At 50.6% G+C, this 21870-nt stretch overlaps 1 protein-coding gene across 6 annotated transcripts in view; it reads left to right on the forward strand.

The window, feature by feature from the left end:
• The first annotated feature begins 806 nt into the window (after nucleotides 1–806).
• LOC137352728 (hepatic and glial cell adhesion molecule-like) overlaps nucleotides 807–21870 on the forward strand; it is a 43754-nt gene continuing 22690 nt past the window's right edge. Inside the window, exon 1 of one of the 6 annotated variants that reach the window (XM_068018478.1) lies at nucleotides 807–874. The gene's annotated coding sequence lies outside the window, so the exon portion shown is untranslated. The other 5 variants (XM_068018477.1, XM_068018476.1, XM_068018483.1 and 2 more) reach the window with 5 other exon arrangements.

The raw sequence follows: 21870 nt of genomic DNA on the forward strand, positions 1-21870 counted from the left end.
TTGTGCGCCTTTTGTTTAATGATGCAGGTTGAATGCTAAATGTTGGTTCCCAGAAGACTGAGGGGGTGAACTCCCCCCCCCATCCCCCACTCCCCAACCCCGCTCTTCTTCCGATGGAGCCTGAGCGCACAGCAAGATCCCACAAACAGCACTGTGACAATGACCTGATAATTTGTGCATCTTTTTTGGGTGATGTTGGGTTGAGGACTAAATATTGGTTCCTGGGAGACTAAAGGTGGAAGAGGGGGGAGGGGGGAACTCTCTTTCTGAACTTTTTTCTCCACTGGCGCCCCCTGCGCACAGCAAGATCCCGCAAAAAGCAATAACGATCATCTCTTTTTCAGTAACCTGATGTTGGTTGTGGGCTAAATATAGCTTCCAAGCACACAGGGCAAAACTTCCCACCCCTGGCCCCTCATAAATAATGCCAACAGACTGGGTATCCCAAATGAAAATTGATGCCAACTTCATGGGGGTAGAGAATGTGGCAGAGCCGAGTCACTCTGGCTCGTTTCAGGCTTCCAGCCTGTCCCTTTAATAGCTCACACTTCGGCATGACTTCAAAGGCTCTCCTGTGCATCTACCTGTTTACTTGTGGAAAGTCCCAGTATCTCCTGTGTTGACTTTGTAAACACTAGGGGAGTTTGTCTATTGTTCTGGGGTGGGTGGATGGATGGAGAGACAGACAGACAGACAGACAGACAGAGGAGCATTGGTGTGAATCCAGAGATAAAGAGAAAGTCAGTTCTTGGACTGACATTTGGGGAATTTGTGGTTGGTTGGCCCGGCAAACAGCTGATGCACCACTTCCTGTTCCAGTCTGGGACTCCACCACTGCAAAATACCCGTGAAAAGTCCTGCATTGCTTCCACGGGTGAGTTTTAAGAGAGCAAAACGTGTGTTTGATGTTGTCAAACCAGTTGCAGGAACAGCACAAGGAGCAGCTGTCTTGTGTGATAGGAGCCAGGCAATGTCCCTACCAGGTTAAGGTAAGGTGGAACTTTAAACAGTGCTCGGCTAGCTGAACTATGTAGGTTCAGCCACCGGCTCTCTGAGCTTTGTCAACCCTGCAGCAGTGCCCTGGGATCCCCAGGCGTTGAACATGGGTCTCCAGGAGTGTTGGCGCCCTCAAAATCCTTGGGAGAAAAATGCCAAGGGTGTTGGAGAAAATTGTTCATTTTCTTCAGGAAGACTGTTAACTCTTTATTCACAGGATTCGCCGAGGGTCGGGAGTCTTTGGAATTCTCTTCCTCGAAAGGCAGAGTCTTGGAATATTTTTAAGGCAGAGGTAGATAGATTCCTGATAAGCAAGAGGGGGGGGCGGGGGGGAAAAGGTTATCCAGGAGTAGGCGGGAATGTGGAGTTGAGGTTACAATCAGATCAGCCATGATCTTGTTAAAGGGTGGAGCAGGATCGAGGGGCCGAGTGGCCTACTCCTGCTCCTCATTCATGTGTTCAGTTGCAGGGTTATTCTCATTAGAATGTTGGAGATGGTGGGTAAGTTTGATTGACAGACAGGCATCGTCTAATTGGGTAACAGAGAGGCCGTTGGCTTTCCCATTGGCTGAGGGAAGGCGGGACGGCGCAAGGATTGATGCGTCGGTTGGCCAGCGTCAGGGCAGTTGGAGGTCATGTGATGAAGCCTGTTGGGCTGCGCCCGAGCAGAGCCGGCGAGTGTTGGAATGGGTCGTGTGACTCAGTGTCGAATTGTGTCCGATTTATGCTGCTGTGGAGCACCTTGTGACGCATTACTCTGTTAGAGACGCCATGCAAATGCACGTTGTTGCTTGTTCTTGCACCTGCGATCTTCCAACGCTGTTTTGTTAGGATACGGTACTCCGTTACTGAAACTAGGTGGTTTCTGTCACCTGGTCCAATGGTGATTTAACACGCCAGCGTGTCTTGTGCAGATAATGGTGCACAGGTGCACTCGCAGTTTAGAGTCAGTGCTTTCGGTGGCTCAATGGGTAGCATTCTTGCCTCTGAGTCAGATGGTTGTGGGTCGAAATCCCACTCCAGTGATTTGCGTCCTGTATGCAGCAAGACCTGGGCAACGTTCAGGCTTGGACTGAGAAGTAACATTCGCACCAGGCAATGAACATATCCAACAGGACAGAATCTAACCATTTCCCATTGACGTTCGATGGCATCGCCACTGCTGAAATCCCCCCCCCCCACCATCAACATCCTGGGGGTTACCATTGACCAAAAACTGAACTGGAACAGTCAGATAAATGCTGTGGCTGCAAGAGCAGGTCAGAGGCTAGGAATTCTGCGGTGATTAACTCACCTCCTGACTCCCCAAAGCCTGTCCACCATCTACAAGGCACAAGTCAGGAATGTGATGGAATACTCTCCACTTGCCTGGATGGGTGCAGCTCCAACAACACTCAAGAAGCTCGACACCATCCAGGACAAAGCAGCCCGCTTGATTGGCATCCCATCCACAAACATTCCCTCCCTCCACCACCGACGCACAGTGGCAGCAGTGTGTACCATCTGCAAGATGCACTGCAGCAACTCACCAAGGCTCCTTCGTCAACACCTTCCAAACCCGCGACCTCGACCAACTAGAAGGACAAGGGCAGCAGATGCATGGGAACACCACCACCTGCAATTTCCCGTCCAAGTCACACACCATCCTGACTTGGAACTATATCGCCGTTCCTTCACTGTCGCTGGGTCAAAATCCTGGAACTCCCTTCCCAACAGCAGGAGTGCTGAGGGAGCACTTGCTGTCTTTTGGATGCAGTGCCCCATCTGCCCTCTCAAGGGGACGGAAAAGATCCCTGGGAACTTTTTGAAGAGATTCAGGGGAGTTTTCTCTGTTGCAACAAAAGCAAACTTCAGCAGATGCTGCAAATGCTGCAATAAAAATAGAATTGGGAAGAAGTCAGGGATGTAATAGGTTATAAGCAAATACAGAGGCTGGGAAAGAGGCGGGGGGGGGGATAGGGTTGAATGCAGGAGTGATTAAACAAAAAATGGGATGATGTTGCACAGCACTCTGGATCAGTTTTTACCCCTCAACAAACATCACTAAAAAAAAAGGTCATCATCGCATTTGTGGGATCTTGCTGTGCGCAAATTGCCTGCCGCGTTTCCGACGTTCCAAGAGGGACGGCAATTCAAAAGTACTTCATTGGCTGTAAAACGCTTTGTGATGTCCTGAGGTGGGTGGCGGTGGGGGAGAGGTGAAAGGCACTATATAAATGCAGGACTTTCTATTGGTTGGGAAGCCCATTGTAACATGAGAACACCAATTTCCAATTATGTTTTTTTTTTAACGGTCTTGCGATGTGGGCACTGCTGACAAGGGAGTTTTTCTGCCCCGTTGCTCACCCCGCAACCACTAAGGGGGCAATTTGAATGTCTGGGTAAGTTGGGTTTGTTCTCCCGATTCCCACCTCCCCTGATTTAGCCCGCCATTGAACTGCCTGTTGACTTTTGTTCGAATTATGCCTTGAAAGTCGACCAAATAGGCCCAGGTTTCGCATTCAGCAGTGAATGCGCACTGCCCACTGACTTTTGTAACCTTTTGCACGGCAGTTGGAATTTGGAACTGGCTATTACAGGGAGTGCTTGAAGTGAATAGTATTGATGCATTTCATGGGCAAGAAATAGGAGGGAGAAGGGAATAGAGAATTACGGTGATACATTTAGATGAGGAAAGACGCAAAGAGGTTCGAGTGGTGCAAAAATGCTAGCAGGGACTGGTTGGGCTAAATGGCCTGTTTCATGCTATGTATACGATGTAATCCTACACAATTGGGGAGCCATTTCAACGCCGCACCCTCCACAGAGGAGCAGGGCAAGCGGCAGTGGGTCTCTTCAACCTGTCTGACTGAGCCTCACTGAGGCCCGTAGAATCTAAACCAGGAATTGTCAGCTAGAATATTTAATTCAACTGATAATCAATGTCATAAGGAAGGAGAACGGGGTTAAGAGACATAGAGGAGATGGAAAGAAAAAGTAATAAAACAAATTATTTTAATTTTTAATTTCTTTCAAACCTCCAACAATTATTGAAACCTGGAGGAATGAGGCCGCACACTTGTAAAATTAATTCTCAGTGCCAGAGAGGTTGTTTATGAGGTTCTTAACAGCATCTTTTCATGCTTCAGCCCCAGTTGGAGGATTATGTCCAATTCTGGACACCCCACTTTAGGAAGGATCTCAAGGCCTTGGAGAGGGTACGGAAGAGATTTGCCAGAATGGTATCAGAGATGGGGAACTTCAGTTATGTAGAGAGCCTGGAGATGTGGGGATTGTACCTTTTCAGACTGGAGAAGGTTCAAGGCGGTTTAATAGTGGCGTTCAAAACCATGAAGTGTTTTGACAGAGTAGATAAAGAGAACCCTAGACACCAGAGATTTAAGATTCAAGGAACCCCCCCGAGGCAAAATGAGGAAAAATATTTTGACGCAGCAAGTTGTGACCTGGAAAGGGTGGCAGAAGCAGATTCAATAGTAACTTTAAAAAGGGGGAATTGGAGAAATACTTGAAGGGGAAAAATTTGCAGGGTGATGGGGGAAAGAGCGGGGGAGGGGTGGAGGGGGGGGCGGTGAGTGGGACGAATTGGATAGCTGTTTCAAAGAGCTGGAACAGGCACGATGGGCCGAATGGACTCCTCCCGTGCTGTACCTTCTCTGATTCTAAATCTGGCACTTGAACGGGGAAGCACGTTAGCAGGCAGGCAGGAATCTTGGCACTTGGATCTTTGTCAGGTTGCCAGGTACAAAGGCCAGCCAAGCATTCAAGTGCTTTTCTGGGCTTGGAACCGAGCCAACCAGGAAGAACTCTGGTTATTTCTGTAAATTTCTTTGGAAAAGTATTTACAGTCACAGCTGGGGACTTCAAACTTCCTGATAGTTGAGATGCCTCAGCATTAATACGTTATGCGGAATCTGTTTCCCTTCTGCGGCAGGGGCTTTTCCTCAATGACGTTTCAAAGATGCACTGTCACACTAAATAGTATTGATTGTTTAAGATGTGCTTCCAGTAACAACAGCGTCAGTTAATTGATTCCGGCTTTCCTTGTGCAATTCAGTAAAGGTCATGACTCACAAAGGCACTGGAGAGACCTCCTGAAAACACTGGAGCAGGAGTAGGCCATTCAGCCCATCGAGTCTGCCCCGCCATTCAATACGATCATGGCCGAGCATCCACTTCAATGCCTTTTTCCCCACACTATCCCCCTATCCCTTTATGTCATTTGTATTTAGAAATCTGTCAATCTCTGCTTTAAACATACTCAATGACTGAGCTTCCACAGCCCTCTGGGGTAAAGAATTCCAAAGATTCACAACCCTCTGAGTAAAGGAATTTCTCCTCATCTCTGTCCTAAGTGGCTTCCCCCTTAGTTTGAAATTGTGTCCCCTGGTTCTAGACTCCCCAACCAGGGGAAACATCCTGGCTGTATCTACCCTGTCTATCCCTTTCAGTATTTTGTAGGTTTCAATGAGATCATCTCCCATTCTTCGAAACTCTAGAGAATACAGGCCCAGTTTCCCCAATCTCTCTTCATAGGACAGTCCCACCATCCTGGGAACAAGTCTGGTGAACCTTCGTTGCACTCCCTCTATGGCAATAATATCTTTCCTAACATCTAGGTTTCAAGATCTCAGGACGCCCCGAAGCACTTTACAGCTTTTAATGCTTTTTAAAGTGTGATCAGTGTTGTAATGTAGGAAACTCAGCAGCCAATTTGCACACAGCAAGATCCCACAAACAGCGATGTGATACTGGTCCAGAGAATCTGTTTATTTTTTTTAGTGATGTTGGGTGAGGGATAAATATTGTCCCCAGGACACCGGGGAGAACTCCCCCCCTCCCTCACCCCACTCGACCCACTTATCTTCCAAATAGTGGCTGTGGGATTTTTGAGTCAAGCTGAGAGGACAGATAGCGCCTCGGTTTGATACCCCACCTGAAAGATGACACCTCCGACAGTGCAGCACTCCCTCAGTACTGACACTCTGACAGTGCGGCACTCCCTCAGTACCGAGCCTCCGACAGTGCGGCACTCCCTCAGTACCGAGCCTCCGACAGTGTGGCACTCTCTCAGTACTGAGCCTCCGACAGTGCAGCACTCCCTCAGTACTGAGCCTCCGACAGTGCGGCACTCCCTCAGTACCGAGCCTCCGACAGTGTGGCACTCTCTCAGTACTGAGCCTCCGACAGTGCAGCACTCCCTCAGTACTGAGCCTCCGACAGTGCGGCACTCCCTCAGTACTGACCCTCCGACAGTGCGGCACTCCCTCAGTACTGAGCCTCCGACAGTGCGGCACTCCCTCAGTACTGAGCCTCCGACAGTGCAGCACTCCCTCAGTACTGAGCCTCCAACAGTGTGGCACTCCCTCAGTACTGACACTCTGACAGTGTGGCACTCCCTCAGTACCGAGCTCCGACAGTGCGGCACTCCCTCAGTACCGAGCCTCCGACAGTGTGGCACTCTCTCAGTACTGAGCCTCCGACAGTGTGGCACTCCCTCAGTACTGAGCCTCCGACAGTGCAGCACACCCTCAGTACTGAGCCTCCGACAGTGCAGCACTCCCTCAGTACTGAGCCTCCGACAGTGTGGCACTCTCTCAGTACTGAGCCTCCGACAGTGTGGCACTCCCTCAGTACTGAGCCTCCGACAGTGCAGCACACCCTCAGTACTGAGCCTCCGACAGTGCAGCACTCCCTCAGTACTGAGCCTCCGACAGTGCGGCACCCCCTCAGTACTGAGCCTCCGACAATGCGGCACTCCCTCAGTACCGAGCCTCCGACAGTGCGGCACTCCCTCAGCACTGACACTCCGACAGTGCGGCACTCCCTCAGTACCGAGCCTCCGACAGCGCGGCACTCCCTCAGTACCGAGCCTCCGACAGTGCGGCACTCCCTCAGTACCGAGCCTCCGACAGTGCGGCACTCCCTCAGTACCGAGCCTCCGACAGTGCGGCACTCCCTCAGTACTGACACTGGGAATGTCGGCCTGGATCAGTGGAATATGATGAGTGAAGTCAGGGGGCGGTTAGGGTGGTAACAGGGAGTCAGAGTGTGAGAAAGCTCGCAAGGTGTGTAAAGCAGTTGGACTGAATTTCTGTGCTGTCGATTCTGTGTAATTTGGAGATTTTGCTGTGGGACAGAAATCAGCCAGAGATCCTGGGTTGAAGGAGCAGATCTGGCCAGACTTTAACTTGGGGGATCGAATATTAGAAGATGAGGATAGAGAAAGGGACAGTTTATGAAAAGACAGGTGGTGAGGGGTCGTGGGTGATCCCCCACTGTTCACGCCTCACCTGACCGCAGCAAGTGTTATTGTCCTCTAGGGTTTCAACCCCTATTTATTTGTCAAATAAACAGACAGGTTTTCTTGTAGTTTTCAAACAGAAGATTAGTTATTTGTTTAGTAATGTGCCAGCTCACGAAATTCTCGCAACTGCACCCACTCACACGTTCGCTCGCACATGCACACAGACAAGAAGAGGCAGATAGGGAGGGAAAGGGGTAAGGGGTTCACGGTAAACCTGTCCAATCTTCTCGGAGGTCATGTTCTCTCTAGGTGCCAGCCGAGGGAGTTTGTAGGTTTCTCTGCTGGTTAAAATGTCAGTCTGAAGACAGGGGTCACTTCCAGTTCTCTGTTGTACCAGTTGAAGTGTAGAATTCACAGCAGGACTTGTTGGATTTTCTCCCAGTTGGACATGCTCTGGTGATGTTTTGTCCTGGGTTGGCAATCTCTCTCTCTCTTTCTCACTCTCTTCAGAGAGCTACCTTTTAAGCTAAAAGTCTCTCCCACCTTCCTTCTGTTGGCAGACATCGATCTTCCTCCCTATGGTGACCACACAATGGCCCAGGATGTGGCTGTCTCACACCTTATTTGTTTCAGAAGAACCCATCCAAATCAAAAGTGTCTCTCGGTTGGTCGCTGGTTAACAGAGTTTGGAGCGGGGCCCAAAAACAATATTTCATTGGAAAATCCTGCTCACCTCTTACTGGGTGTCGGATAAGCAGTCTGATGATTTAGTAACAGTGGAGGAGTCGAGAGAAATGGTGGTGAGGTAGAGCTGAGTGTCATCAGCGTACGTGTGTAAACTAACGCTGTGCTTTTGGATGATGTCGCCGAGGGGCAGCATGTAGATGGGAAATGGGAGGGGCCAAGGTTAGATCCTTGAGGGACCCCAGTGGTAACGGTGTGGGAGCAGGAAGAGAAACCATTGCAGGCGATTCTCTGGCTACGATTAGATAGACGAGGAACCAGGTGAGAGCAGTCCCACCCAGCTGGACGACAGTGGAGGAGTGTTGGAGGAGGATGGTGTGGTCAACCGTGTCGAAGGCTGCAGACAGGTCGAGAAGGGAAAGTTTACCTTTGTCACAGTCACATAGGATGTCATTTGTGACTTTGATAAGAGATGTGGCAGGAGCGGAAACCTGATTGGAAGGATTTAAACATGGAGTTCTAGGAAAAGTGAGAACCGATTTGGAAGGTGACATGTTCAAAATGGTGTTGAAGTAGAATGATCTCATTGAATGGCGGAGTGGGCTGGAAGGGCTGAATGGCCTGCTCCTGGCTCCTATTTCTGATGTTCAGGATGGGTGCAATTGACACCTCTTTGGAATGTATCCCCTGCCCTTGCCAGACTGTAAGACAGTTTGAATACCTACGGCGGCCATTTTGAAGCACATTGTCCACTTTTTAAAAAAAAGTTCACTACATGTTGCGTGAATGTAACAGGGACCCTGAAGTTCGGATCAAATGGGGATCCCGAGCCCACACACTTGCCGGGACCTGGATGGGCGGAGCTATTTCCCCGGAGACGCGGCCTCCGAGCTCGCCGCCTTGCGGGCTCCTGACGCTGCCAGCCCAATCACAGGGCCAGCGACCTGAGCAGGTAAAAATAATTCCATATTTTAGACGGGGTAGGAGGCCTCCCGTGGGACTGGGGGGAAAACTCCTCCAAGGCTAGGGGGCGGGGGGGGGGGGGGGGGCGTTGCACCGACGGTGTGGTCCCATCAATGGAGCCTGGGTCTTCCACGTTGGATGAACGCTCAGTCTGCAGCCAATGAACTGGTGGCCTCTGTGGAGCCTGTAGCTGACGGGCGGGAATGTGTCAGGGCCCCCTCCCAACACGGCTCCTCCCCCCCCACAACCCCCCAACTATTATTCCGGCACACCCAACCACCTCCCTTCCCGTTTCCAATCTCACCACCATGGGTCCGGGAATATTCAGCCCTTAGTTTCAACTGCGGGAATGAATCAGCAGCTATTAATACTGGCTATCTCATTCTCACATTGTGTGGGATGTTTGATATCAACTCATGACTACAGTTTATCTCCAGTGTTAACCAGAGGACGCTCTTGCGACGCGCACCAAGCATGACCTCCCCCATTCTGAGCTGCGATGCATGCCCACATGTAGAAAAGGGGGAACTTCCATTTATATAGCACCTTTCGCAATCTCAGGACATCCCCAAGAGCTTTACAGACAATTAAGTACTTTATGAAGTGCAGTCGCTGTTGCAGTCCTCAGTCTGCGCACAGCAAACTCCCACGAGCAGCATGTGGTAATTACCAGACGATCTGTTTTGTTTTCAGTGATGTTGGTTGAGGGATAGAAGTTGGACACTGGTGGGAGAACCCCTCCCTAACCCCACCCCCCCCCCCCAAACACCTCGTCCAATAGCAAGGCCAGCCTTTGTTGCCCGTCTCTCATAGGGTGGGAGTCTGCCTTCCTCTTGCGGTTTTGATATGATTGAGTGTCTTGCCAGGCTGCTTCGCAGGGCAGTTAAGAGAGAGAGGAGTAAGAGAGAGGGAAGTGAAAGAGAGAGAGAGAGAGAGAGAGAGCAAGCGAGGGACAGGGAGGAGGCAGAGAGAGGAATAGAGAGAGGAAGCGAGGATGAGTGAAGAGAGATGCGCAACGGAGAGAGAAATGCAGAGTGCAAAGTGGGGAGAAGAGAGGGGAAAGAAAAAGAAAGAGAGTCTAAACAATGGGCTGCAACGAGTGAAGGGTCCTCATGGGATGTGGTAGCTTCAAACGACAAGGAATAGAAGATTCGAGAATCGCATACCCCGCCTCCGCACCCCCCCCACCCCCCCACAGAGGCCCGGCGATATCATATTCCAAATGTTTCAGTGAAACTCCAACAGTCCACATTTTTACACCAAACTTCAACACATAACCGTTCTGCTTAAAGAGGCGATTTTTAGTTCCTGTTCCTTGTTAATTACTGTAAATGGTGATCTGACAGGTCAGAAAGTCCCCACCCTTTCCCCTGTTAACGGAGGGGACACGGAGCAAGCAGTTATCTTTCTCACATCCCTGACTAGGCACCGCGGGACATCACTCGGTAAGTTCGACTTGTCAATGGGGTTGGAACTGAGGCTGGATTGTAGAGAGGGGGGGAAACTGTGTTTAATGATGTTTCAGTATAGTGAGAGCCATTGTGCCTCATCCCATCTGCCACTGTAACCCTCACCCAATGCAGCTGTTATCTCCAGACACGACTATTCTGACGCTCTTTGCACCTTCTGGAAATCTAAACTCTGCTGCCCGTGTCTTAACCCCAGGTCCCGTTCCCCTATCACCGCCCCCTTCCACGCTGACCTACACTGGCTCCCGGTCTGGCAATGCTTTCATTTAAAAATTCTCATCCTTGCTTTCAAATCCCTCCGTGGCCTCCTCGCCCCCTCCCTATCTCTGAAACCTCCTCCAAACCCTACAATCGTCCCTAGCTCTGTAACCTCCTCCAGCCCCTGCAACTCTCCCTATCTCTGTAACCTCCTCCAAACCCTACAATCGTCCCTATCTCTGTAACCTTCTCCAGCCCCTACAACCCTCCCTATCTCTGAAACCTCCTCCAAACCCTACAACCCTCCCTATCTCTGAAACCTTCTCCAAACCCTACAATTGTCCCTATCTCTGTAACCTTCTCCAAACCCTACAACCCTCCCTATCTCTGAAACCTCCTCCAAACCCTACAACCCTCCCTATCTCTGAAACCTCCTCCAAACCCTACAACCCTCCCTATCTCTGTAACCTCCTCCAGCCCCTGCAACCCTCCCTAGCTCTGTAACCTCCTCCAGCCCCTGCAACCCTCCCTATCTCTGAAACCTTCTCCAGCCCCTACAACCCTCCCTATCTCTGTAACCTCCTCCAGCCCCTACAACCCTCCGAGATCTCTATGCTCCTCCAATTCCGGCCTCTCGCCCATCCCCCGATTCCCATCGCTCCACCATTGGCGGCCGTGCCTTCAGCTGCCTGGGGTCCCTAAGCTCTGGAATTCCCTCCCTAAACCTCTCTGCCTCTCTCTCTCTCTCTCTCCTCCTTAAAACCGACCAAGTTTTCGGTCGCCTGTCCCTAACATCCTCTTAATAATAAAAAACTGAAAGTGCTGGAAATACTCAGCAGGTCTGGCAGTGTCTGTGGAGCGAGAAACAGAGTTAACGTCTCAGGTTAACCTTTCATCAGAACTGGGAGAAAGTGGAAATGTAATAGGTTCTGAGCAAGTGAAAGGGGGGAGGGGAAGAGTGGGAAAAGGAGCAAAAGGGAAGGTCTGAGACAGGGTGGAGGGCAGGAGAGATTACAGCTTCATGGTGTAAGGCCAAAGGGAGTGGTAATGGGACAGGTAAAGAAACAAAAGATCTGAAATAGCAGCTGTCCAAAAAACACAAAGAAAAGGCAACGAGAGGGAAAACGAACCAGTCAAGAAAACCGAAAGGGGGCAGAGGTTACGATTGAAAATGATTGAACCCAGTGTTTAGCCAAGGTGACCTGCTGGGACTGAATAGACTGTGTCTTGTTTCTTTTCATGCCCTATATCCAATGTAATGTTAAGTCCAGCAGGATGCGTTGGTTTAGTTTTGTGATTTGTTTTGTTTCTCGCTGCCCGTTTGGTTTTCGTCCTCTCTCGTTTCTGTCTCATTTGTTCCCCTTTGCTTTTGGATGGTAGCAGTTCAGAACTCCTGCCACTCCTGTCTCCTCCAGACACCCTTCTTAAGTTATTTACTTGTCCGATTTCCAGTATTCGCAGTGTTTGGGTAATATTCCCCCAGTGTGGCTCAGTGTCCAATGTCGTTTGAATACTTGCTCCTGTGAAGTGCCGTGGGAGGTTCAAGGTGCTACATAAATGAAATTGTTGTTCTACTCAGAGAGCCATCAATAACTGCAGTGACGGCATCCAAAGAATCAGAACCAGCACGATGTAAACAGAGCTGGTTGACGACGAAAAGGGTGGTTACATTGGTTAGACCACACTTGGAGCACTGTGCACAGTTCTGCTCTCCATATTATCAAAACAGAGAAAAAAAAGATTTCACAAGGTTTGTGACAGAACTGAGCGGTCATAGCTACAGGGAGGATTCAACAGACTGAAACTCTTCTGCTTCAGAAAAGAGAAGGTTGTAGGTTAACCTCACTAGGGTGTTTAAAATTACAAAGGAGATCAATAGGTTAGAGGTTAGAGAAGATGTTTCTACTTGCTGTGGGGGGGGGGGGGGGGAACCAGAACTCAGGACCCATCAATATCAGAGAGTCACGAATAAATCCAATGGGGAATTCAAGAGTGCTGAGAATGTGGAACTCGCTCCCACAGGGAGTGGTCGAGGTGAATCGTATCGATGCATTTAAGGGGAAGCTGGATAAACACAGGAGGGAGAAAGGAACAGAAGGATATGGTGAGATGGAGAGAGGGTGGGAGGAGGCTCGAGTGGAGCAGAAACGCCAGCACGGAGCCAGATGGGCCGAGTGGCCTGGTTCTGCGCTGGAAATACTTTGTAACACACAACTGACATTCATCCAGCAGCTTAAACGTGGACCAACGTCCCGAGGGGCTTCAGGGAGGCGTGAGAAAAAAATTGACCGAATTGGAGAGGGATGAGGATGGCGGGTCCCACAGACTTGACCAAAGAGGAGTGGGTTTTAACGGCAGGGAAGGGAGCTGGTGCGAATCCGTGTGGAGACTATGGAGCTGGAGAGGAGAAAGGTTTGCGGGAGGGAGGTCTGGAGACATAGGAAAGGGAGGAGGCCATTCAGCCCCTCAAGCCCGTTTTGTCATTCTGTTCGATTTCGGCTGACGTGTACCTCACAGGCGGCTTTAGGCACGACCGCCATTGGCAGAGTGAACCATGGGAGGAGACTCGCAAGAGGTTCAAGTCAGTGGAACTGATGTCACGTTGGGGTGAGGCTATTAAAGGAATAGTAAAGTATTGCTGAAAACAGACATTTAGCACTCTCTTCTCATGCAGTATAAAATGTGCTGCTTTCCCTTACATTGGTATTCTTGTGAACTGTCCTGATGAGTGCAAGATGAATGGCTTCAACAAAATGTCTCAATTTTCAACAATTCTCAATTTCTTTCCTCCTTCGCAAGAATTGAGAATAGTAAAATACGCATTTTTCCCTTGAAGTCTGACCGCAACACTCAGTGCATTGTGACTGGGCATGAATTTATGAAACAGTCAAAAGGCACCATTCCCGTGAGACAATGTGCGGTATAGATTTACGAGAATGATGACTGGACACAAAGTGTTGTTCTACGAGGAGAGATAATGCAAACTAGGGTTGTATTCCCTGGAATTTCAAACATTAAGGGGTAATTTGATCAAAGGTTTCAAGATCTGAAGGGGAACAGATAGGGCCGATAGAGGGAAACTATTTCCACTGGTTGTAGCGTCTTGGACTAGACGGGGACAGAGTCTACAGATTAAAAAGAAAGGCTTGCATTGATCTAACACTTGTCCCAACCACAGGACAACCCAAAATGCTTTACAGCCAATTAGGTACTTTGGAAGTGTGCTCACAGTTGTAACGTAGCAAACGTGGAGGCCAATTTGCACACAGCAAGATCCCACAAACAGCAATGTGATAATGACCCAGATCGTCTGTATTTTCAGTGATGTTGGTTAAGGGATAAATATTATCCCCAGGACCCTGGGGAGAACCCCCCCCCCCCACCCCCACCTCACCCCGCTCTTCTTCCAAATAGTGGCCGTGGGATCTTTTACACCCACCTGAGAGGGCCGACGGGACCTCGGTTTAATGTCTCATCCGAAAGACGGCACCTCCAACAGTGCAGCACTCCCTCAGTAAAGCATTGGAACGTCAGCCTGGATTCATGTGCTGTTAAGTCCCAGAGTGGGACTTTAATCCTACAACCTTCTGACTCGGGCTGGCGACTGCGCTACAGGGGGCGATAGTGGTGCAGTGGTAATGTCACTGGGCTAGTAATCCAGGAGCCCACGATAATGCCCTGGGGACATGGGTTCAAAACCCCACGATGTCAGCCGGGGGAATTTCAATTCAATTAATCAATAAAAAGCGAATGAATTAAGATGTGGAATTGAAAAGCTAATCTCAAAAACTCGTGGCGTGAAATGAATGAATAAAGAAAAACAGGACCCAGGAGCGAAATGAGCAAACACTTGACAAGGAAAGGGTAGTAGAGGTTTGGAACTCTCTTCCACAAATGGCAATTGATGATTGTTCATTTTAAATCTCAGATTGATCGATTTTTGTTAATCAAAGGCAATCGTCGTAAAACGTCCCAAGATACTCCACAGGCGCTTTAGCCAACATAATCTGCGCCCCCCCCCCCACCCCCTCCCGAGCCACTTCAGGAGATATTAGGGACCGGTGACCAAAAGCTCGGACAAAGAGGTCGGTTTTTAAGGAGCGTCTTAAAGGAGGAGAGAGAGAGAGAGAGGCCGGAGAGGTTCAGGGAGGGAATTCCAGAGCTTGGGGCCCCAGGCAGCTGAAGGCACGGCCGCCAATGGTGGAGCGATGGGAATCGGGGGATGGGCAAGAGGGCGGAATTGGAGGAGTGCAGAGATCTCGGAGGGTTGTAGGGGCTGGAGGTGGTTACAGAGATAGGGAGGGTTGTAGGGGCTGGATGAGTTTACAGAGATAGGGAGGGTTGTAGAGGCTGGATGAGTTTACAGAGATAGGGAGGGTTGTAGAAGGTGCTGTCGAAGGGTGCATCTTGTCGATGGTTTCCATATCGTTATTTGTAGAAAAGGGTCTCCCTCTCTCCGGTCTGCCAGTTTCACAATCCTGATGCCAGCCTGTGTAAGCCTGACCTGTATTCCCCAGGCCTCCTGAAGATTGGAGTTTGATCAAGCCATGCTGTTTTGGATGAGAAATGATTTCAGGCCAGTGGATAGAATCTATTTCCTCAGCTGGGGCAAGTCAGGATTAGAGTCAAAATCTTAAAACGAGAGCTAAACGATCAGGAAGTCTTCACACAAAGGGGAGTGGAAACCCGGAACTCTCTATCCCCAGAAAGCTGTAGATTCTGTGTGTCAATTGGAACGCTCGAGACCGAAACCAGTAGATTTATGTCAAGCAAAGGAGAGTAAATGGAGTTGAGATACAGGTCACCCATGACCATATTGAATGTTGAAACAGGCCTGTTCCTGAAGTCCAGTAAAAACAAAAGGAATTTTTATTGTGATATAAGTCATCAATGAGCACATTGAGTTTCAGAGCCCGTCTGGCAGTATTTCAATCTGTTTTGACCCCACTTTTTGATCACAGTCACACATTTCTGCATCTGATATCAGCAAATACCAAGATCCAGCTCTCATTTAACAAACCTCAGGCACGCTGATGAAAATCAGTTAAAGAATGTGAAAGATCTACATAGATTGATAGTACCATACACACCCTCAGAACATCACAAAGCATGACACGAGAAATGAAGTCGTTTTTGAGGTGTATTCAATGCTGGAATGTAGGAAGCAGGTTTTGTACACAGCAGGTTGCTGTGGTCTCCAACTGACTCGATGACGTGTTTTCTTTTGTGATGTTGACTGAAGGATAAATATTGCCAAGGACACCAGAGAGAACTCCCCTGTTCATCTCTTACTAGTCGCTGTGTGAGCTTTCAGGTCCACCTGAGAGGGCAGATGGGGGCCTCGGTTTAATGTCTCATCTGAAAGACAGCACCTCTGACAGTGCAGCACTCCCTCACTACTGACCCTCCGACAGTGCAGCACTCCCTCAGTACTGATCCTCCAACAGTGCAGTACTCCCTCAGTACTGACCCTCCGACAGTGCGGCGCTCCCTCAGTACTGATCCTCCGACAGTGCAGCATTCACTCAGTACTGACCCTCCGACAGTGCAGTACTCCCTCAGTACTGACCCTCCGACAGTGCGGCTCTCCCTCAGTACTGACCCTCCGACAGTGCAGTACTCCCTCAGTACTGACCCTCCGACAGTGCGGCTCTCCCTCAGTACTGACCCTCCGACAGTGCGGCGCTCCCTCAGTACTGACTCTATGTCACAGCCATCAAAGGAATGTTGAAATGGGACACCGAGCAGCTTTCTAAATTGGCGCTGTGAGTCTGTTTGATTGGAGTGTGTAAAAGAAGCTTTACTCTGTATCGAACCCCATTTTATTCCCCCCTTTTTTTTGAAGGTGGCCTGTTTTCATCAGGCCCCCTCCTTATATACATTTAATAAAATAACTTTATTAAAACAGATCAATAAACCAAAAACTAAAATTAAAATGCCATTCTCAGTATTGACGATGCACTCCAGTCCCTGCGGTGCCCACCGGTCGCGGAAGGCCTCAAGCGTACCGGCGGACACCGCATGCTCCTTCTCCAGGGACACCCGGGCGCGAACATAACTACAGAAGAGGGGCAGGCAATCGGGGAGGACGGACCCCCCGACGGCCCGCAACCTGGACCTGTGAATTGCCACCTTGGCCAGGCCCAGGAGCAGACCGACGAGGAGATCCTCCTCACGGCCCAAGCCCCTCCGCACCGGGTGCCCAAAGATCAGGAGCGTGGGACTGAAGTGCAGCCAGAACTTGAGGAGCAGCCCCTTCAGATACTCAAAGAGGGGCTGCAACCTCGCACACTCCGTATATACGTGAAACACGGACTCGTCCAGACCGCATAAAGTACAGGCGGCCTGGGAGTCCGTGAACCTACTTAAAAGCCGATTGCACGGGACTGCTCTGTGCAGCACCCTCCACCCCAGGTCCCCGATGTAAAGGGGGAAGACTCCCGCGTAGAGAGACCTCCATCAGGGTTTCCCCTCGCCAGGGGGTGTCTGGCCGGCTGATGAGGGCGAGGAAGTGGAGAGTGTGCAGGAGCAGCCCGTACAGGAAACCCCTCCGCGCCGATTGGAATGGCACGCAGGGCATTTCCGAGAGGCAGCTCGGGTTGTGCGGGACCGGCTCCCGAGGAGGGTTTCGGGGCCTGGGTCCGATGAGCAGTTCCGGCCGAGTGGGGGTCAGCTCGGCTGGGATCGCTCCGCACTCCCGAGCTCCCTCGCCACCCGCAGTGAGGGCGTCCCGGGGGTTTCGGCTACTCCTCCATCCGCCGGAACGTCCCCGGAGTCGGCCGCCCGGACAGCCGAGGCGCTCTCCTCCGCCGGCGGGGGAGCGCCCTGACTGGAGGCGACCATGTTCCAGACTCGGAAAAGATCCCGGTAAAAGACAGGCAACTCCCTCAGAGAGGCGCGGCTAACGGACTCCACCGGGAGCTGCGTGTCGTCTTGAAGGCAGTGACACTGGCGGAAAAAACACGTCGCCAGCGCACACCATCTGGGAGGACGCTCGACGTACAGGTATCTCTGCAGGGTCCGAAGGTGGAGAGTCACAGCCTGGGTGCGGACGCACACCAGCGACTGACCGCCCTCCTCGATCGGGAGACTCAGGACCGCGGCAGAGACCCAGTGTTTCCTCTTGCCCCAGAAGAAATCGACGAGTTTCTTTTGGATCTTGGTGGCGAATGCAGGGGGCGGGGCCAAAGTGACCAACCGGTACCACAGCATGGAGGCCACCAGTTGGTTTATGACCAACGCTCGGCCCCTGTAGGAAAGCACTCGGAGCAGTCCTGTCCAGCGCCCCAGCCGAGCGGTGACTTTCGCCTCCAACTCCTGCCAGTTTGCCGGCCAGGCTTCCTCAGCGGGGCTAAGGTGGTCTCCCAGATAGAGGAGGTGCGTGGTGCTCCACGCAAAAGGTGTCATCTCCTCCGGCAGGGAGTCCACCCGCCACTGACCCACCAGGAGTCCGGAACATTTCTCCCAATTGATCCTCGCGGAGGATGCGGCAGAAAAGGTCTGCTGGCAGTCGCGCATCCTCCGCAAGTCAACGGGATCTGTGATTGCGAGGAGCACGTCGTCGGCGTAAGCCGAGAGGACGACCCGCATGGCCGGCTCACGCAGAGCCAATCCCGTCAACCTCCTGCGAAGCAGGCACAGGAAGGGCTCCACGCAGATGGTATACAATTGGCCGGACATGGGGCATCCCTGACGCACTCCTCTCCCAAATCGAAGGGGCGCCGTCAAGGACCCGTTAACTTTGACTAGACACTCTGTGGCGGCGTATAAAAGTCGGACCCGGGTCACGAAATGCGGCCCAAGTCCGAAAGCGCGCAGAGTCCCGAAAAGGTAATCGTGATCCACCCTGTCGAACGCCTTCTCCTGATCGAGGGAGAGAAAGGCGACCGACTGACCAGTCCTCTGGGAAAGATGGATCAGGTCCAGGACCAGGTGGATGTTGTCCTGGATGGACCGGCCCGGGACCGTGTAGGACTGGTCGGGGTGGATCATGTGGGCCAGCACGGAGCCCAGGCGGGTAGACATAGCCCGGGCAAAGATCTTATAATCCGTGCTGAGGAGGGAGACCGGACGCCAGTTTTTAAGCAGGCGGAGATCGCCCCTCTTCGGCAGCAGGACGCCAAATTCTCTGCGTCACGAGAGGGGCATCTCCCCTGTCGCCAGGCTGCTGTAGCTGTCCTGGGAGTGTTTGATGGGGCAGTGTGGAGGGAGCTTTACTCTGTATCTAACCCCCGTTCTGTACCTGTCCTGGGAGTGTTTGATGGGGACAGTGTAGAGGGAGCTTTACTCTGTATCTGACCCCCGTACTGTACCTGTCCTGGGAGTGTTTGATGGGGACAGTGTAGAGGGAGCTTTACTCTTTTTTTTTTTTTTTTCTTTTTTTTTTTCTTATTTAGAGGGAGCTTCACTCTGTATCTAACCCCCGTTTTTTTTTTTTTTTTTTTTTCTTTATTTTTTTTTTCCAAATCAGAGAGCAGCCAATCCCAGTTTTTTTTTTTTTTTTGTGTTTGATGGGGCAGTGTAGAGGGAGCTTTACTCTGTATCTGACCCCCGTACTGTACCTGTCCTGGGAGTGTTTGATGGGGACAGTGTAGAGGGAGCTTTACTCTGTATCTAACCCCCGTTTTTCTTTTTCTTTCTTTTTTTCTTTTTCGAGGGGGCCTTTATTCCTCAGGCCCCCTTTTATATACATATTTACATTTTTAAAATAACTTTATTAACACCAGATAAATAATCAAAAGACTCAAATTAAAATGCCATTCTCGGCGTCGACGATGCACTCCAGTCCCTGCGGTGCCCACCGGTCGCGGAAGGCCTCAAGCGTACCGGCGGACACCGCATGCTCCTTCTCCAGGCACACCCGGGGCACGAATGTAACCGCGGAAGAGGGGCAGGCAATTGGGGAGGACGGACCCCCCGACGGCCCGCAACCTGGACCTGTGAATTTCCACGTTGGCCAGGCCCAGGAGCAGATCCTCCTCCTGGGAGTGTTTGGGACGGTTTCTGTATCAGTGAAGTGAGTTAACGAAGGTTTAGATTAATGATATATCAATGAAGTAAATGTGGCTTAGTCGACAGTGTGGCAGACAGTGAGTCAGTCCACAAAGCTCTTTAAAAGAACAAGTTCGGAGCGATTGATAAATTATTTCCAATAACCAATGAAATCTTTGCAATATTTCGGATGTGCCTTAAGCAGTTTGGTCTCGTACTGCACGGCTCACTGCGGGTACAGATCAGGGATCAGAGGCGCTGGCTGTCAGTCTACAGTGACGCATCTAATTTTAAACCCACAGCTTTACAGCTGCCTCTTATCACATCCTTACAGCTGTGTCCTCACTGCTGATAGAAAACATCTGCTCGCCTCTAAAAACGGAAGAAGTGTGTTCATTTTGCAAAGCCCGCTCACAGAAAATTCCGCGGGTCCACGGCTCCCGGGATCCCGCACTTGGGAGGTGACTGCACGCCGGGCACTGGGAAATCATGAAGTCCGCCAGTTACATTCAGCGGATTGGGACTGCGGATTTTGATTGGGCGAGATTTGAACCGCGTGGAACTTCCAGGGTCACCCGTGCCCCATTAAGGTCAGAGCTCTCTCGTCCTGTATCAGACCGGCTGGCAGGAAGTCATGAGAGCAGGTTTGGGAAATCATGCAGCAGAGACCCTCCGAGGCTGCCGCAGAGCTGAGGGTAAGGGGCTGCATTGGAGGGTGTTCAGCAAAGGTCGAATTATTTTTCAAGGTCCTTCCAAGGGTTACCTGGGGATAAGATAAAGGAACACTGAAAAGTCTTTGAGTAGACCTTTGTACTGTCGGATCCATGGGCTTGTGTCAGAATGACAAGGCACTCAAATCCGCTGTTAAATAAAGCTGGTAATTATAATACATTTTAGTAGTGACTGCACCTCAAAGATACCTTATTGGCTGTAAAGGACTTTGCGATGTCCTGAGGTTGTGAAAGGTGCTCTGTAAGTGCAAGTTGTTGTTGGTGGCGGAGGGGCCTGTGGCTTGTCAATGTGTTGCTTAGCCCATTCCGAGGCTTCAACGACAGCAGAACATAGGGCTCCCAGGCTGCCAATGGAGGAGCAACAGAAATTGGGGCTCCAGGGCCCGAAGCGGAGGAGGGCCGATATCTTGGCGGGTTGCGGGACTGGAGGCAGTTACAGAGATAGGGATAGTGGGGGCGAGGACCTGGAGGGATCTGAACACAAGCATCATTCAGCAATTGTATCTGTTTAATTGGAGGAGCTGATTTACGGGGAGGACAAGAAGCTATTTTCTATCCCCTGCTCATTCTTCCCATCTCTCATTCTCTCTCTCTATACCTGTCATTCTCTTTCCCTCTGTTTGCTTGCTGTTCTCTTCTGCTATTCTCTCTCTTCCCTCCCTCTACGTCCACCTTTATCCACCTGCCGATCTCTATCTCATTCGATCTCCTCTTCGTTCTATCTATTTGTCTCCTGTCTGTCTCTGTCTCTCCTTCATTCTGTAGAATCAATGAGTTTAGACCGAAAGACTAAAATGTCAGGGGAGAATGATTAAGAAGTTTGCAGATGATATGAAAATTGGCAAGGGAGAAAGCTGTCGACTGCAGGAAGATATCACCGGACTAGTCAGCTGGGCAGAGAAGTGGCAAATGGAATTCAATCCGGAGAGGCGTGAGGTGATGCATTTGGGGACAAACCAGGCAAGGGAATATACAATAAATGGTAGGATTCTGAAAGTGTCGAGGAGCGGGGGTGGGGGGGGGGGCCTCAGATGTCCACAGATCCCCGAAGGTAGCAGGACAGGGAGATAAGGTGGTGAAGAAGGCATACGGAATCCTTTCCTTTATTGGTCGATGTATAAGAGCAGGGAGGCTATGCCAGAACTGTATAAAATGCTAGATAGAACACAGCTAGAGGACCGCGTACAGTTCGAGTCACCACATTACAGGAAGGATGTGATCGCACTAGAGAGATTAATAATGCTGCGCCGGGACTGGAGATTTTAGCTCTGAGGAAAGATTGGACAGGCTGGGGTTGTTTTCTCTGGAACAGAGGAGGCTTGGTATAGATTTAAAATAATTGGTGGAAGAATTAGAGGGGAGTTGAGTAAAAATGTTTTCTCCCAGAGATGGTGAGGATCTGGAACTCACTGTCTGAAAGGGTGATAGAGGCAGAAACACTCATCCCATTTCAGAATTGGATATACACTTGAATTTCCAAAACCTACAGAACTACAGACCAAGTATGTAGGGATTAGGCTGGCTGGCTTTTTGTTTTGTTACAGGTTACGTACAGAGCACTGTAAAATTCTCAGACTGCGGGCTGTGTTGGAGC

Source organism: Heterodontus francisci, chromosome 39, assembly GCF_036365525.1.
Source record: "Heterodontus francisci isolate sHetFra1 chromosome 39, sHetFra1.hap1, whole genome shotgun sequence".
NCBI classification, from domain to species: domain Eukaryota; kingdom Metazoa; phylum Chordata; class Chondrichthyes; order Heterodontiformes; family Heterodontidae; genus Heterodontus; species Heterodontus francisci.